A 17,792-nucleotide genomic window follows, 5' to 3' on the forward strand; every position below is an offset into this window, starting at 1 on the left:
TACAGGGTCAGGCTTATTTTTCACGAGAAGACATAATTAGCCTGACCTGTGACTTGCAAATGCTTAGGACTGTTCTGTACTGTTACCTTAACCATTTTCTTAAACTATATGAAATGCTTTGGAAGAACTTAGGATAAGATATAGTTTCAGAGTGCCATTACATTGCATTTAAAATACAACTTGACAAACTTAATGAGCATACATCCTTGTATATAGGTAATAATAAACACAGTTTCACTCATTGGGACTTATTTACTACAATAGTTGAATCCTTTTGCATTTGCAATTGCAATTCTAATAATTATCTTGCTAAAATAAATTTAACATCTCTCCTGCTATCGTGATGAAATGATTGTACCTACAAGTTTTTTGAGGATTAGCACATGGGAGAGCAGGCTTTGGAATATATTATACTCTGTTTAATTTGATACATATGGTTTGCCTCAGTGTTGTCTCAAGTTATCTGTACAGAGGGGGATGTTTTGTGGCATTGAAAAGCATTTTAATCAAGCAATCATTGCATTTCCCCTACACAAGTCAGTGGGCAAAGCTAGAGGCAAATCTCTATGCCTACTTATCCGTTAACTTGTGATTAACAAAACAGGCGGTTTCTCAGAAGAATGGCGCTTGGAGAAATGAACCCTGCCTTGTCTCTCGAGTCAGTTTATAATTATTATATTGTGTCTTAATTGAACTTCATCAGAGCACTCTCACAGTACAGCTCCATGACCAGAGCTGCCTGATGGATTCAGCTCATTCTGCTGCTTGGATAAATTAATTGGATTAAAGATTTGATTATCAGTTTCTTTGTGCATCCATGCTTGCATCTTCACCCAAAACACATTCATATGAACACACACACACACACACACATACACACACAGCAAGAGAAAGAGAGATCAGAGACAGAGTATACATACAAGCATGGGCATGCTTGCAAGCACACACGCTCTTACACATGCATATACGTTACCCCACTAACCACAAAGCACCCCACAATTGTTTATAAATGTTTACTACATGTAACTGAAGATTTTATTATAGATATTCACATAGGATCTTTATATTATCTATCTAATATACAGTAGATGAGCTCCACACTGATTTAAAACCCTCTGTGCTGACAGAAAGTGTGCCAGTTTAAACATGTTGTATCATGAGTCTCTTCCTCATCACAATCTCTAACACTCCAAAGATGGGACAAGTTGTGAATGAGGATAGGAGTTTGTGTGTGTGTGTGTGTGTGTGTGTGTGTGTTGGAGGGGCTGCTTGTGATTGGTACAAGGGTGTCAGGAGCAGATGCAAATGAGTAGACTGCAGCAGTGTAAAACCAAATCAGAGAAAAAGAAAAATAAATGAGTGGGAGAGGAAGTGAGAGAGGATGAGGGAGTGTGTGGAGTTCACAGCCTGGGCTACTTTCACACCTGCAGCCACTGAGCCTGTGTCACACTCAAACACACACACACACACCAGATGACAACCTCATGACACGGCAACAACACACCACAGCACGCCACTTCTGTATCCACTCAATCACAATCTTGCTAATCACATGCAAATTAATATCCCGTTGTCCTCAGGTCATATCCATCATGTTAACAACAAAATCCACCACAGTGCTTGACTTCCACACTGTCTCTGCTACTGTCCAATCTTTAAGTTAATTGATAAAGCTTTTCTTTTGGCAGTATAGCAGTTTTCATCAAAAGCCTTAGTAAATGATCAAATTGTATTGTTTTAAATCTGCTGAAATTATTCATTAGAGCCTATGTTTCCTACCTCTCATATAACATACTCTCTGATTTGTTTTTAATCATGCTGCTGTTTTGGTTTTATGTCCTGTGGGGTGGAAACTTTGTGCATCTTTTTAATGTAATGAGTGCAGAAAAACGCACTGCCATCTGCTTTTCTATTTACTAAACATTCTGGGCAAATCTGTCCTCAAACTGAGGGACTGGATTGCTCCTGAGCATAATGCAAACATTTCTTTTTGATCCTAGATTGAAATTTGATTGAAATTGTGAGTATAAAGTGTCTACCTTTGAATTAAAGCAATTATTATTCCTTTGTGTTTGACATCAAAAGTACCTCTGAGTGAATTGACAGTGTTTCTGTAAGCTTCAGGAAAATGATGGATGCGCTTGAGTTAGTCACAGTGACTTGCATCACAGTCTTTGAGATTTAATTTCATTTGAATACATCCATAATCATTATCGCCATTTTGAAAGGAAGCTATTACAAGCATTTGCTGAGACTTCAAAATGTTTTACAACAGGCCCGAAACATCAAATATGAGCATAGTTGAATAGTCTTTAAATGCACTCATTAAGGCAATTGAATAATGTTGTGGTGTAGTGATCAGAAAGCAGCTTGTGTTCAACGATGGGTTAAATTATGAGGTGTACTCCTTTGAATACAGATTTCCTTTTAGTTACTTGTATGTTTTGTCAGTAGTTTTTCCACATGTAACACATATTACTTTATACACACCCGTAAAAGCACTCCAAAAGGTTTCTACTTAGAACTTTTTTGAAAGAAGGCTGTCTTTGAATGAAGGCTGGGTTGTTGAGTAAAAGGAAGCATATTCTGTTCTTTATTATAAAAGACTCAGACCCAAATTTACTTCTGCATAAATTAATTGCCTCATCAATTTGCAAGAGCTTTAAATGGCAAGTTAATGTCTGACTGACATAGAAACATATACACATCCAGATACGAATCAAATATTTCCCCAGTTTAACTCTACCGAGTTCAAGCAGAAGAGCTGAAAACACAATTGGTAGTCATACAAAGTTTGATCATAGCCATGTTCAAATCTGTTGCATTTGCAGACAAATACCAATCATCAAGCAAACAGCACTGGCCCATTATTATGATTGTTGTATGTTTTACTGTCTATAAAGATTTGCTTCCCTCATCACGGATTAGTCTTAATTATTACGCTATTTGTTCAAAGAACTAAAATCCATCTTGGCTAAAACCTACATACTTTTTTTTATCAATGTTGATCCAGATACACTGATTATCAAGTGGTCTCGAAATGCACACAGCACTATTACCAATGGAATTTATGTGATATTGCCTGTAATGCTGCTCAATCATATTAGAAGATTTTAGGTCACCATGCTGCAGGGCTATGGTGAATTCTATTTTCACCATAGATCATTAGTATTGTCCTGCATGGCTTATTTGTGTTTACAGAAGATCAGCTTTAACTGGCATGCATTGCTTAGGTAAAGAAAACTGACCTTTAAACCCTTTGTTCACATTTTAGCCAGTTTGTGTTGAGCACTTGCCCTTGGCCTGGCTTAAACTGCAAACTCTCCACTCACCAGCACCATGCGACCACAAAAGTTGAACAGTTTTATCTAATCTTGGTTTACCAGACACCCCTGTTTTCTGAGGTGCTTTATCCCCAGCTGGCACTGTCCCTAGATTTCCCTCTATGCCCTCTCTTTTCTTATTTCACTCTCTTTTCTAATTTTAAATAGAAATGATCAGTTTCAAGCTTCAATTTTCTATATTCTCCTTCAAAAGATTGTTTAAACCACACAAAAAGCATAATCCAATCAAATTTTAGTCAAATTGTTGCTACCAGCCATGCATAACTGAAATTCCTGTCTCTCTCACACGCTACATACAACACAATCTCGCTGCTGCAGGCAACTTTGCTGCTGCAGGTAACTGCAGGCAATTTTTTTGCTGCTTCCTTTAAAATGCAGGTAATGAAAGATCACAAAGTGTTTCTTTTCTGATAAGAGGTCAGTGAGGGTGTGAGGGTGTGTGTGTGTGTGTGTGTGTGTGTGTGTGTGTGTGGTGGGGGTGGCACGTGAGCCACAAATGTCACAAAATTTGCTAATAAAAAAAAAAAAATGTGGTCACCTTAATTAAATCAACAAACATTTAAGTGTCTTCAAATTCTAAATTTTATGTTCAATCACATTATTGTCAACTTACATGTCAACATACAATAGCAGATGATACCTTTGTCTCTGTTTTCCCATATTGTCCATGGGTGTGTGTGGTTAACGTTAGCTATACAAAGCGATGTTGGCTAGTTATGCAAGCTGTGAGACTGCATAAAAGGTGCTAATGTGATGGGCTTCTGTCACCTGACGTCTTTTATGTCATCATATCTGCAGTGCAATGAACTGTGTGAAATCTAAAGTCTGCAGAGTAACGAACTCTCTGGTTGTCTGCGTAGAGCCTCCCTGAAAGTCCGCACAAGACCCTTTACAGGCTGGGTGAATTTTGGCAAGGTAGAGGCCTAACCCCTCCTGGACTTCACAGGAACGTGCCGAAAAAGTCCACAAGTCAGCAAGTCATGGGAAGTCCGGACATTTGGATTCAGCAAAAGAGTTTCCTTAAAGATAATCTGTGATTGCTGTATGGCTCCCCATGTTGATACACTGTTGTGCCATAACTGCCTTGCTAGCTCAGATAGCTCTTTGGGACAGGAAAGCTACTACATCTCTCGGTCATTACCAAGGGTTGTCCTATTTGCTGCAGTAGTAATGTTTCCATTGTATAATGTGATATTTTATTGATCTCCATAGCAAAATATTATTTTCACTTGACCCCTAGGGAGGTCAGAGGCCTCTAGCAACAGAGCAGGTGGGGACTTGCCCAAGGATACTTAAGCAGGGCAGATGCTTACTTTCCAACGATTGAGCTAAACTAATCGTTCCCATACCTTCAAACTGCATGCAGAAACATAAAAAAGGCACAAGTTCATCTGACTCTGGGTATGTAGGAAAAATAGCCAAATTCCCCAAAAACCGAACTATCCCTTTAATTAGCACACCTACATAAAATAAGGGGAGGAATGATCACACCCAGTGCTTATAGTTTTGACACTGTGCAGGCAAAAATATTATGTGCACTTAAAACGATTAAGTAAAGGGGGGCCTGATCTCTCTGTATCATTGTCTATTCTACAATAAGTAGTTAATGTAGTGTAAAAATATAATAATGTAGTAATAATAATATAGTGCAATAGTATAGTATCAAAATCAGATTATCTGTAAACAAGTTGGAACAGATAATATCATGCTGTACATACAACCTTAACATAAAAAGATGGTCCACATTATATTGTATTCTATAAGAGAAGTTGTGTATGAATATGAAGATCATACAATGGCCCATTGGCAATAAATGATAAGTTATTTATGCTAATATCTATATATTCATCCTTCTTTGATTGCAAATAAGCAACTCATAATCTTGCTCTGTATTTAAACCTGTATAACTTACACACTTGCATGTTATGACAATGTCAATTCTTACACATTCTCGTAGGAAAAGTAGCTTTGGCTTGGATGGCTTGGATTATTTTTGCACCTGCAATTTTCTCCTCTGTAGGAACAATAATGTCAGATAATGAGCCTATTCATGTCATGACACTTGCTAGGGCTCAACCATGCCAGCTGTAAAATCCTGAACTGATCTGTAGCCTAATAAAATAAATCCAATTTACATCTTCACACCAAATGAATTTGTAAAAGGGCTCTAGCACAAGGCCATGTGCAACTGACTGATATTACCTGAATCACCCTTCCTTACTATGTGTATTTCAGAAAAAAAAAAGAATGGAAAGGCTTCCCTAGAACCTTCCATCCTCATAGACTATTTCTTTTTTAAAGCATTTTTCAGATGCAAAACTTGAGCAGAACCATCCCACCTATGAACCCTTTTTGAACTCTAACAGTAGCTGCAGGTATACCCTATCAGATAGAAGAGGGCATGGAAAAGTTTCCCATAACTTTGGTAGTAAACTGAAGAGGTTGTTCATTAGAGGACAAGAAATATCTATCCATTAACCTTTTTTTCCTATATAGTATAGTAATTTTAGCCTTTCAGCCCATGATGTCACTATGAAAAATCATATAGTTTTGGAGTTGTTCTAGAAGGCATACGCTATATTGATATTCAGGCTGGAATAGAATTCAATATGTCATTCCCAAACATTTCCTCCAGAGAATCACTCCTTTCTCTATAATTTCCATAGAAATTTTGTGTGCAAATGCGGTAATAGACACATTTATAACATCAAAAGGATTCAGTTTTCTTTTCAATCACATAACAGTATGAATAGCTTTTTCCATTGAATCTAACAACGAGAGGCCATTACCACATGCTAAAGGATGGGTTGCCGCCACTTGCTTTTATGAAAGTGTGTCAAACAATTTTTCATGTCTCACATTTGTTCTAACCAAACGGGGCCTGTCAAACAGGTTTATTTCTAATTTGTCAGGCGGAGGTCATTTTTATTTCAATTGGTGTGGGCAATCACCAGTGATGCATACATATATATATACATTTTTGTAATGCAGACTTTTAGTCTCTTTAATACATTAACTCCACTTCTAAAGAGTTCACAAGGCGCCGACATGACAACTAGAGTCAGCTAATTGCAGTTGGTAAATTATTTGGAAACGATGACATGCAAAGCAAGGCTGTGATTGCTACACACTGAGCATTTTGCTGGCTGGAGATGTGGCCACTGTTCAAATAGATGGGTGATAAAAGCAAATATTTTCACCTCAATCGTGTAATGGCTCCGTTTGGAGCACTTTGTAGAAAAAGGTTTGCAGTAAATGGCTGGAAAGGGGTGAGTTCCTCATCTTTCAAGCATATTGTAGCTGGCCCATTCCACTCATTTTTTTTATGCTACTGCACTCAATTCAAATAAAGCAATATAAGTGTATGATCAACATATGAAAAAAGAAAGGATGGAAAAACAATATTCATGGTACTGCTTCAATAAGTCTACAATATTTTCTTTGACGTTATATAGTATTATCACACTGATATGTTGCTGTAAAATTAGCACTGATTTCACATTCTCATTTTCATGAACTCTTCATGTTAGCTCCAATGACACATCATAATGCCTGAGAAAAAAAAAGGAAAAAAAAAAGGCAACAGTAAACAGGTCATCCCTGTATCTGTAAGGCTATTTGTATTGGTAGTAGTTTCACGCAAATACAGCTGTGTATCACAGAATCATAATCAAAATAAATACTGTATCTACAAATTATGTGACCAAAGCAGTTAAATAAGAAAATAACCATATTTTTTATTTATTATTAAAGGGTAAAGGAGGATTAAAAATAACCAGCAACAATGAAAACTAGTTTAGTACTAGTTACATGCTTGCCCATCTTGGCAAATAAAAATGTAACAATCAAATCAACAATTTTAGCTCACTACTACAATTTAAAGCTACAAGATGCAACTTTCTTGACATTAAAATAACAATAAACAAATAGAATATATTATACATGATCAGTCTGTGTCTGTCTGTGACCCTGTGTGCCCATGCTTAAATCAGGGGTGAGTTTCCTGATGGAGAATGATCTTGAAAACTCACAACATACTTCACGCAGTTTCAACAAAGTTCTTCAGAAGTTCGCATCTGTCTCCCAAAGGATATTGTGACAACAAATTTTCAAGAACTACCTGAAGATCAACTTCAATAATCCCATCGTCATAAGGCATCACAGGTAGATTAAAGAATCATCAATTAGCAAATAAAAATCTACATCAGATGCAGTATAGGTTATACCCTACAACAATGCACTTTATATTGCGGCATACAGATTTTGAATATATATACTATTTAAATGCACAAGTTAGATATATTGCAATTTCATTCCATTCATCACCAATACAGAAAGTAAGAAAAGAGTAAGAAAAAGTATTCAGTATTCAGTATTCAGTGAAAAAGTCAGTATTCAGTGCTGTATGGCACAACTGTTTCCGGGTTTCCGGAAACAGTCGTGAAATTAAATAATGTCTTCAATAACTACTTAAAGAAATTCTTAGTGCTATAACACCTTTCAGGAAACCCACCCCAAGATGTTTTTGGCCATGTTTTTAACATTTGCTGTGGCCGTGTGTGATATGGGCATGGCCAGTGGTGAGCTGGGTTGTGGCTTTGACGGTGACGCTAGCGGCCACAGTGCAGGGAAGTTATAGTTACATGCTTTCCAACTGTGAGCATCTTGGAAAATAAAACAATAGCCTACTAATGAAAAATAAAATAAAATAAAATAAAATCATCAATAACAACTTAATACAACTTGTCCTCAACGTCCTCAAGTAAACCCACTTAGAAATCCAAAGAAGTCCAAAGAATAAAATATCTTTATCAATCGATTGTTGTAAAATGACACGACTTGCGTTATGAGGAAAGCAGGGAACTTGAAATGAATCTTATACTAGATGTAACCCATCTACCCATTAAGAGAAATGGAAATGAAACAAGCACAGATCCTGTACAGACCCACGGCGCGTGCGTTCAATTCAATGTACTGAAGCACTGCAATATGGTTAAATTACCTAATTCCACTAACGTTACTTAAATACCACAAGATGACGTCACCTACCGTTAAAGTTTGTAGGGCAGCGAAGATGAGTTACTATCTGCAAATCTCTGTTACTAACTGTGGAATGTTAAGTTTCAGTTTTGTTGTATGCTGCTGGTCTGCTGTCTGTAGAGAGAGATCGATTTCGATCAATTTCTGTACACTGACCAACTTTTAATTTTGCGCTTCTCTATGGGAAACACTGCATCTCACAGTCAAAGGCGCCCTCTAGAGGCCACCTGACGAAGCGCATCATCTCACTAAGCGTTACCTGACTGACTGACTGACCGACTGACTGACTGACTGACTGACCTGAATTTGCCTCGTGATGTCCTCGGCTGTGCCGTGGGACAAAGCACAGGACACATGAAGCAGCCAGCAGCCACTGTCAGTGTACTACCAACTCCTTGACAAATCACTTTTATTGTGTGTTTAGTGATGATGTGGTAAATTGTTGACAATGATTTTTATGCTTGCTATCTTGTGATATTGAATTATGCTAATTTTATACCACATCAGCAGTTAGTTATCATGCAGTTCTTTCAAAATGTGTGCCGTGTGTACCCACTGTGTATGTTGTTTCAATTTAGCAGTAGTGATTTATTTTATTAATAATATTTGTGTATATTTTTCATTTTTTCCAACCAGTAGTTAATTTCTCACCAGGATTTATTGTTGATTTTTTTGGGGACAGGGTATGTTCTATTTTCTGATTATTTTACCTTAAGATTAGGTCTTCGATAATGTGAAATTATTGGGCATTAAGAAAGTTGTTATCTTCCTGTTATTATAAGGCCATGACATACTGTTCCAAAAAAACATTAAAGTATTTAAAATGCTGCCATGCCACCATTCTCTCTCCCCTTCCATGACATGACAATAGTATGAGGTGCCAATAGTATCATGACACTGTATCCATTACCAAGAATATTAAAAGGAGCAAATGCACCGCGCTATGCCAATGAGCAAATAAAGTGACAGTGTGAAGATTGCCTGCCAGTCAACTATCTGTGCTGTGATAGCCAAGAAGTCACAAATGAAAATGAAATTCTTTAGTCTCACTCATCTAAACTGGCTCTCTGAAGGGCATTACAGTAGTTGATTCAATATACACAGGCTGAAAAGAATTGTTTTTCTATGAACGTATTTACATTTGTGTCAGTGAGCATCAGACTGGGGACAGTGTTGGCCTGTGTCATGTTACTCCGTCACTGAGATGATGTAACAGAGGTAGACTTAAACATCTCATGTTGATTTTAAGATCTGCACTTACATATATTGATTTTTCTCTATCCTCATAGTTTTTCTGTTTAGACTGACATATTTATTCAATGTGGCTATTTATTCCATTGCTCAAAACAAGTCCATATCCATGAGTATGGATTCTGTGAATTCTATGGAGAATTGGTTGGCTAAGGGAATATCATTGTATCCCAATTATATAGTTGGACCAAATTTACTCATTTATTTATGCGTCTCAGTGCTGCCCAGAGACGAAGTCTTCCCCATCCCCTGTGGATGTCTCTGCTTAGATGTTATTCTTTACAATTCATTTTTCGATCAAGCAACTCATTGAATAAAAAAAAAATGTCTCAATGCATTGATGTAGTGCAATACAACCTAAAGATCGGCTGTGATTGAATTTAGGGATGTTTCATGTGAGCAATGAGGTTTTCATAATTGCGTGAAACATCTCAATATCCAAGAGTGATGTTGAGGGACTCATCTAAGCCTTCCAACTGAAGCATGGACCCACCATCTGGTGAGAGCCAATCTGAGAAGCAGCTGGACTTGCTCCCCTTGTCTGATATACTCAAAGTGGCTATATCCTTAGTGAAAGGTAAGGATTATGAATGGTACTGAATAATGAGTTTGACAGCAGGAAATACCAACAGCACAACTGATTTAGTATTTCATGGATGATCTAATGAAATGTCACGATAATGACAGTGCTGTCTTGACACTTAAGAAATGTAGGGTAATGGGTACTGAATGGGTGACATCTATATTTATTATATTGTTAGTTAAGTTGGTATGTTGAATTTATATTGTTGATATTTGTTTATCATTATGCAATAGCAGATGTACATACAATACAGTCATGACTTCTGTATAGGCTTCTTTTTTTTCATCTTTTAAAATGTTTTCTTAGGAGATCAGGTTTATGATTTTGCAACAGGAATGTGTCGCTCCCAGGCTATTTTGGTTTGTTCTGCCCCACGAGACAGGCTTACTGGAGCTAAAGGGAAACATGAATGCCATTGCACCTGACAGCATGTTGACTTTTAATCTCATTGTAGTGACAAGGGAGGTACTTCAGGGTGGATAATTGTATCTTGGGTCTACTGCACGCTGCTTATTATTGATTCATGGGGAGCAGAATGAACTCCTTGTAAACGTATAAAAATGCATTTAAGTGTCCATTCTCCTTTGCTAAAATCGCAGCTCCAGCTATCTGCTTTTGTCACTCCCAGTCCTGCGCTCTGCCAGCTCAGCTTTTAAGGCTCTGGCAGGCAGGATGGAGTTTATATTTAACAAAGCTGACAGGTTGGACAGTAATGCAGTTGTCTGGGCTTTTATTTCTTACATGGGATTGGCTTTTGAAAAGCCACAGCACATTAGAATGAAGTGCTTTCCGACAGGCCCCACACGAAAGTTGAACAGCAGCGCATATCCTGTGCAGCAACACATATAAGCTCTCTTTTCTCAGAGACTGAAAGCTGCCTCCTGGCTGGGACAAAATGTAGACAAACTTTGGGAAAGGTTCTTTGCTTTATGTTCCCATGTCATGGCAAATGTCGTATTTAAATTGAATGTATTTTTCTTTATTTTTCGATGTTTTTTAATACTTTAATGATTTTGTAAAAAAAAACATTTGAAATGTTTCTGGGTGTGTTATGTATATTGTAAATTGACCATAACATATTAAATATATGTTTACAGATTAACCATATAATCTATAATCTACTGTATAATCTTGTTTTTAAGGCCACATGTATTAGGCCCAGACATAACATTTCCTACTGGGTTCTCATAGTGTTTTCTTCCTTTAGGTTTACCAGGAAGCGATAACCTTGGCTCCATTTCAGAAATAAACATGCTAGAAATTACACTGTAGACTTCCATCCGCCCCCTAGCTCAGCGCTGTTGTGTTCCTTGGTCTTTTTTAACAAGTTTAAAATTACAAGATGTTTTTGAGTGACATTTTTTGCTACCATTCCCTGTAATTTCTGGTGAGGGCATTGTATATTGTTGTATGCAAGTTAATGGAGCCAAGCTGCAGGCTGTGAGGTCACCACAAAAGGGCCTTGCAGCGAAATAAGATCCTGGAGGTTTACTGGTTCCCCAAGCTGGGGGCAGAGAACCAGCCTGCCAGGCAGCTGCTCCTCTTCACATGCACTTATGGGGACACCCGCAAAAGCAAGCCATAAGAAGATGACAATGTACCACACCACAGCTGGAAATCATCGGGGTGAAAAATGAGACTATAGGCCTTCCCTCCTTAGCTAAGCCCTCTCTGTGCCCAAAGACTTGTCTTGGCACCGTCTTTTATTTGCACATATAAATGTGTCGTTCCCAATTTATTCTTTTCATTTTCCATGGATAAAGGAATTAGGCAGACGTTTCCTTTTATTGAAAGCTCTGTTTATTTGATTGAGCTTTTTGAGTGATCAATCACGAAAACACGTGTCACTGGATTGATCTAATCCTCTATAAAATTTCACTGGCTTTGATTATTTGATTTTGACTTCAGGCTACAGCAGATAGTGACAAATGTTAAAACTCCATAATAACTCCTGGAGCTTGCTATTTCTGAGTGACATGGTCAGAAAAAAACACCTAAAACTAGATTTGCTAGATTTCTTTGATGAAGGTTTGAGTAAGAGCAAGAAAGAAACAACCGATAAAGAAACAAGAAACATAATGATCTAATTTTTGGGCAATGATGAGAATAGCCAGCAACAATTGCTTCAATAGGGAAATAGGAAATTACTAAGTATCCTCTGCCTAGTCCATTAATGTGGCTGGGACATGAACCAAGACTTCCTGAATTGACAGGAAGCCATACACATGTTGCCGCTGAGTGATGGAGTGTGTACAGGAAAAGGGCGGGGCTGGTGGAGGCTTGTGGACCTGGCATGCCCAGACAGAAACATTGTGTGATGAGCGCTACTCAGTGTGTTCAGAGCCTGGGCTGGCCATTCATCCACACCAGTCAGGCCTCCATGGCAGTGATTAGCATTGTCATCCTCATTTCCAGGCCCTCTATGCAGATGGCCCGCACGCTGGAGGTGCCAGCATAAGAGTGGCTGTTCTCTCTCTCATAATCACTCTCTGGCCTCTGCTCTCATATCTCCTCTTCATTTCCATAAAAAGTATTCTAGGAAAATTTGTATGGTCGTTTTATGTTCCTCCATTATAGCACTGGATTATCAAGGATATATTTGCTAGCGCCTGTGCACTGATAAATGTTTCGGTGGTACTGGTGACGCAATTGTGCTGTTTCTTTTCAGTTACTTATAATGGCATGACCAACATTTCATCTTTTTAATCAAGTAAAATCAGTTATATACTGCAATATGAAACCCACAGCTGTAGAAGATGACAGTTCAGTGCAGCAGAGGGAGAGATCTGATCAGCACACTGCCTGGGGCACTACAGGGCTGCCGTGGGCTCTTCACGGCCTCTATAGATACACTCAGCAATTAGGCCCCTCTACTAGGCCTGTGGAGAAGAAAGTACTGCAGCCAAACAGGATATGGCATGTCAGTTTGATACCACATCTTGATGCTCCTTACCATGCACAAGTGTCTTATAAGCTCATTTACAACCTTTGACAACAACCTTTGACTCTCCACACCATGGCCTTTTTTCTCTCTTCCACACCTATCCTCTCTTCTGCTCCCTCTTCATCTCTTCTTTTCTCCTTTCCTCTCCTGTTCTCTCCTCTCCTCTCCTGTTCACTCTTCTTTCCTCTTCTCTCCTCTCCTCTGCTCACCCCTCCTCTCCTCTCAAAGCCAAGATGATAGGCCTAATAATTAAAGCAATTCTGTATGGGCTGGAGAGCTGCAGAGCATCTGTGTGTGTCAGACTCCTGACATGATACAGAGGGACAGCGCAACTATTAAATATCCATCATGCCACGCCACATCAGTTCTAATGCAATCAGAAACACATGAGTACGTCGGCTAAGTCCCCTTCCATCCACAATGATTAAAGAAGTCTTTAATTTCCAAGACAAATAAAAAATGCAGGATCATTTTATCAAAAATGTAAATGACCTGTCTCTTTGGATGACATTTACCAGGGACAGAGCTGGAGCTAATACGAAAGTCTGTATACCACTGTGAACAGCAGCACAGGGACTATGTTCTCTTGATGACTATTATCATTCTAATGAGAAAGACGTTCATGGCCTGTGCTGGAAAGCTGTTTTCTTGTCCATCCCTTTCATCTGACATGTTTAAAAGCTAGAAGTTTGCTGAAACATAGACCTGTCTGAGCACATAAATGTGACTGGGGCTGTCCTACCAGTGACTTTCCCAATCAGGCACATAGGGTAAGGGGTCAAAGGTTATCCTCATGCCATTGAAAGACAAGGGCATTCTACAATAATAAAGATATTTGTTTCATTTGTTTCATATCGCCCCAATGACAATTTCTATTTGATTCACAAATTGGATAGCAGATATGTATGTGTGTTCACAATGCCGTTTCCTCAAAATTAATAAAGGAAATTTCCATTCATTATTTCCCAATCATCACCTAATGTCTTTAAGGTCTCTGTCTGTGAAATTTTAATTTATTTTCTAAACTTTTTGCATTATGAAACTACAAGATTTATAGAGTACTGTTTTTACATTTAGAGAAATGGTGTTCTGGCTTATTCCTACATATTTTTCTCAGTAAACCTGAAAGAGGCCAAAAATCATACTTGTCTTTTCGTTGAAACCTTCGTGGGAATTATGCAATAAAATGGCTATCACTCCTTTTTTAAAGATGCAAATAGCCCCAGAAAATTGAGAATTTGTGAATACTGATTAGTTAAATCGCCAATACTCCAATTGACATTCCATGCTCACACCCACTCCGTTCTTCTTTAGCACCCTGTAATACAAGAATATTTTCTGTCTTTGGCCAATCCAAAGAAATAGCCTGTAAAACAAATTAAGGATTACAATCTGGTATTCTATGACCACTGAAATGGGCTTTCCATGTGTAGACTGACAAAATATGAACACATGAAAATACTCAAATTCGTCAATTAAGGAAGGAGCATTAACATAAAGTCAAAATGTAAATTTCTATAGCAAAGAACATTGCATCAATACCTCATGTACAGGACTATGCAAGGCATATACTGCAGAACAGTCATTTTAGCTGGCATAAAAGGATATCTGAATTTGATAGCAAAGGTGGAAGGATATGTGACAACACAGTTGGTGTGTAAAAAGCCATTGGGGGATGTTAGAACTGGCTCACATTCTGCGCAGCCCACCACCACCTCCACTGCTCTCATGTTTATGCAGAGATAGACTGAATTCTTTTGATTCTACAGTGAAGCTTTTGATTTGGTGCTGAGTGTCTGCTGGCAGCCTTTCAACACTGTACTTCAGGTTCAGGCGTTCACTAATCAAGCCCAGGTGGGGCAGGGCATGGGCATGAGGGTAGGATGACATAAATGTGTAGAGCTGGCAAAAGGATTATTTGGGAAGCTGCATCACCTTTTAGAGTAAAATAAGAAGATGTTCCATGGTCCCTTTGCTTGTCCCTGTGCTACCCCACAACCCACAACCCTTTGCTTGATGTATGTGCTGTCTCTGCCATACAGAGGTACTGGGAGCATTTTGGAAGCCTGATGAACACATTACTTATTCACACAAACTTGATTCAAACATAAACAACTTTAAAGTGTATCTTTTTTGTACTAGAAGATCAGGGAGTGCCTTGTCAACAACTCCAAGCTGTCCTTGATTCAAGTTTCTCCAAAGTTTCTGACTGAGTTTTAAAATCAACTCAAGATTATGTCAGGAGAGATCTTCAGTTACTATGATCATATGACAACCTACCATGCAGACACCGTTTTATTGTTTGGAAGCAGCCCCCCCAGCCCCACCCCAACACCCCGCCCCACCCCACCCCCAGCATACAGAAGTGAACATTAGCCCTGCATTTAAGAGTGGGAGTGCCGTACAGTATTGATTAGGATCTCGTAGCAATGAATGGAAACAACGGTATGTAAATCATATGGATGCTGCAAAGTGAGGGGCATCTGGGGTCAAATACAGGGAACTGCTATTTGGGGGGGGGGTCCCAGACTATACATTAGCCAACACTGCACCTAGAGATCCCCCAAATGATCTACCGAGCCTGTCAAACACAGAGGGGTGGGGGTGAGGCGTAGCGGGTAGCAAGTCAGTTAACATGACGAGGGAACCATACAGATAAATCACAATTCACTCAGGGAGCAGTCACACTCAATGACATATTCACTGGCTGCCTCTACAGCTCATTTGATAACGCTCTCGCCACGCCATTCATTTCTCTGAAGGATGAAAGGCTGGCTGAAAATGTCATCAGCTCACTGAGGCAGGGACGCCAGTGACTCAGAATAAAGAGGGAGGGAGGTGCCTCATAATTAATTAAGTTTCTTAACCCTACTACAGCCAGAGAGTCATCCCGCTATTTTCCGGGGGCCTTTCAATTAGACATGCGTTGTAATTAAATGCTGTGTCACAGTGCTGTTGGGGCCTGCCAGATTTATGTCCCAGGATAAGTTACTGCCATTCATCATTGTGATGGATAGTTCAACCCAACAGGAAGATTGTTAGAGGTTCTTTAGCAAAGCTGTAGCTATCGTATAGTAATAATAGAAATTATTCGTATACTTGCCACCCCCCCTTATCACTACATGTACCAGAGTTGTTAAATATTTCAAGGTTTCAATTTTCTTGAAAGGAGAACTTGAACCTTAATATCTGTTTGACACAGAACTCTGAAACTTCATAGATGAGATATCTTCCACATCAAATAAATACATTTTCTAAATCATAGCTTTGTACAAAAGTTCATTATTCACAAATCTGTAAATAAACTATTTTTTTCCACAAAACAATTGCTGAAGTGGTACTTCACAAATGCTTAAACTGAAACACACAATGCAAATTCTCATTGGTTGTTCCTTAGATGTAATACAGTATCAAAGTCAGCACACTCCTCATGCCCACTCACTTTTCTAAAGAGTAGAGAAAGTGCGTGAGAGATACAGAATGAGAGAGGCTCCTAGGTACCCTAGCCTTAATGTGTGGCTGACTGTGAAGTCTGAGAAGCCTGAAAATTGGCCGGTACAACAGAGGCAGGCAGAGACACTCATCTTTATACATGTCTTCAGGACATGGTGTGGTCATCTTCACTACACAGGTTTTTGTGTTAGATGTACTTTCAAGTCTAGAATGCCCATCTCACTTCAGAAAAGCCCCTGGTCTCCACCAATGTGTCTCTGTGCAGCCTAAGATCACACATGGCTGTGTTGTTCTGCTTTGTCTTTGTCTAAGTCTTGCAGATCACATAGACATTATACGCTCTGCAGTGTACCTCTTTACAATAACTCACATGTAAGGTGGCACAGTATGGAAAACAAATTCTGTGATGCCTGTGTTTGAGGCATAAGAAAAAGTGAGTACAAAGAAATACACTAGCAGCTGCTGTAGAAGTTAGGTGCTGTCATCCCAAGAATCTACCTGACAGAGAATTTAAAAAAAAGAAAGACATGTTGGAGACATGTTTTACATTTGTCATTCTCAATGTATTTGGAAATGGTAGATATTTAAAAGCTTCAGATTCATTTTATTCCCTGCATTTACATTTATTTTCTTGTGTCTCCAAAAATACAGTAATGGCAACTGGATGCAACTATTCTGCAATCACACAGCTGGCATCAGTGTTTCAACCACTAGCTTGATGTGTGATATTTTTTTCTGTTGTTGTACAGTTTAGGTTAACCAGATGCGGTGATTGTTTTTCCTTCATTGGCTTTTCCATGTGTGTAATTTTAACTTGGCCTGTACTGGTAGGAGTAAGCAATGTCCTCAGAGCAACCAAAATAGACACCAAAAAGCATGAGTAAGACATTGTATAGACTTAGACAACTCATTCTGTGTTCTTCTTAAGTAGGTCAGAGGAATTTTATATCATAACACCAACCTCATCTGATGTGGCATTGGCCCTGGACAACAAAATCCTCTCCATTCAGCTTCTAGTGCCTTTTTTCTATTACGTCCAGGGCACAGGCCAAGCTGTCACTATACTGCTGTAATACTAGCTATACTGCTGTAATGCCATGTGGTATGCTTCAGAAAAGCACATATTTACAAAAAAACCCTGCTAACATAAAATTGATGTGAAAAGAGCCTTGACCCG

Source organism: Centroberyx affinis, unplaced genomic scaffold (genome assembly GCF_046629955.1).
Source record: "Centroberyx affinis isolate AG114_WGS23_722 - 3 ecotype Tasmania unplaced genomic scaffold, CSIRO-AGI_Caff_v1 ptg000369l_1, whole genome shotgun sequence".
Taxonomy (NCBI): Eukaryota; Metazoa; Chordata; class Actinopteri; order Beryciformes; family Berycidae; genus Centroberyx; species Centroberyx affinis.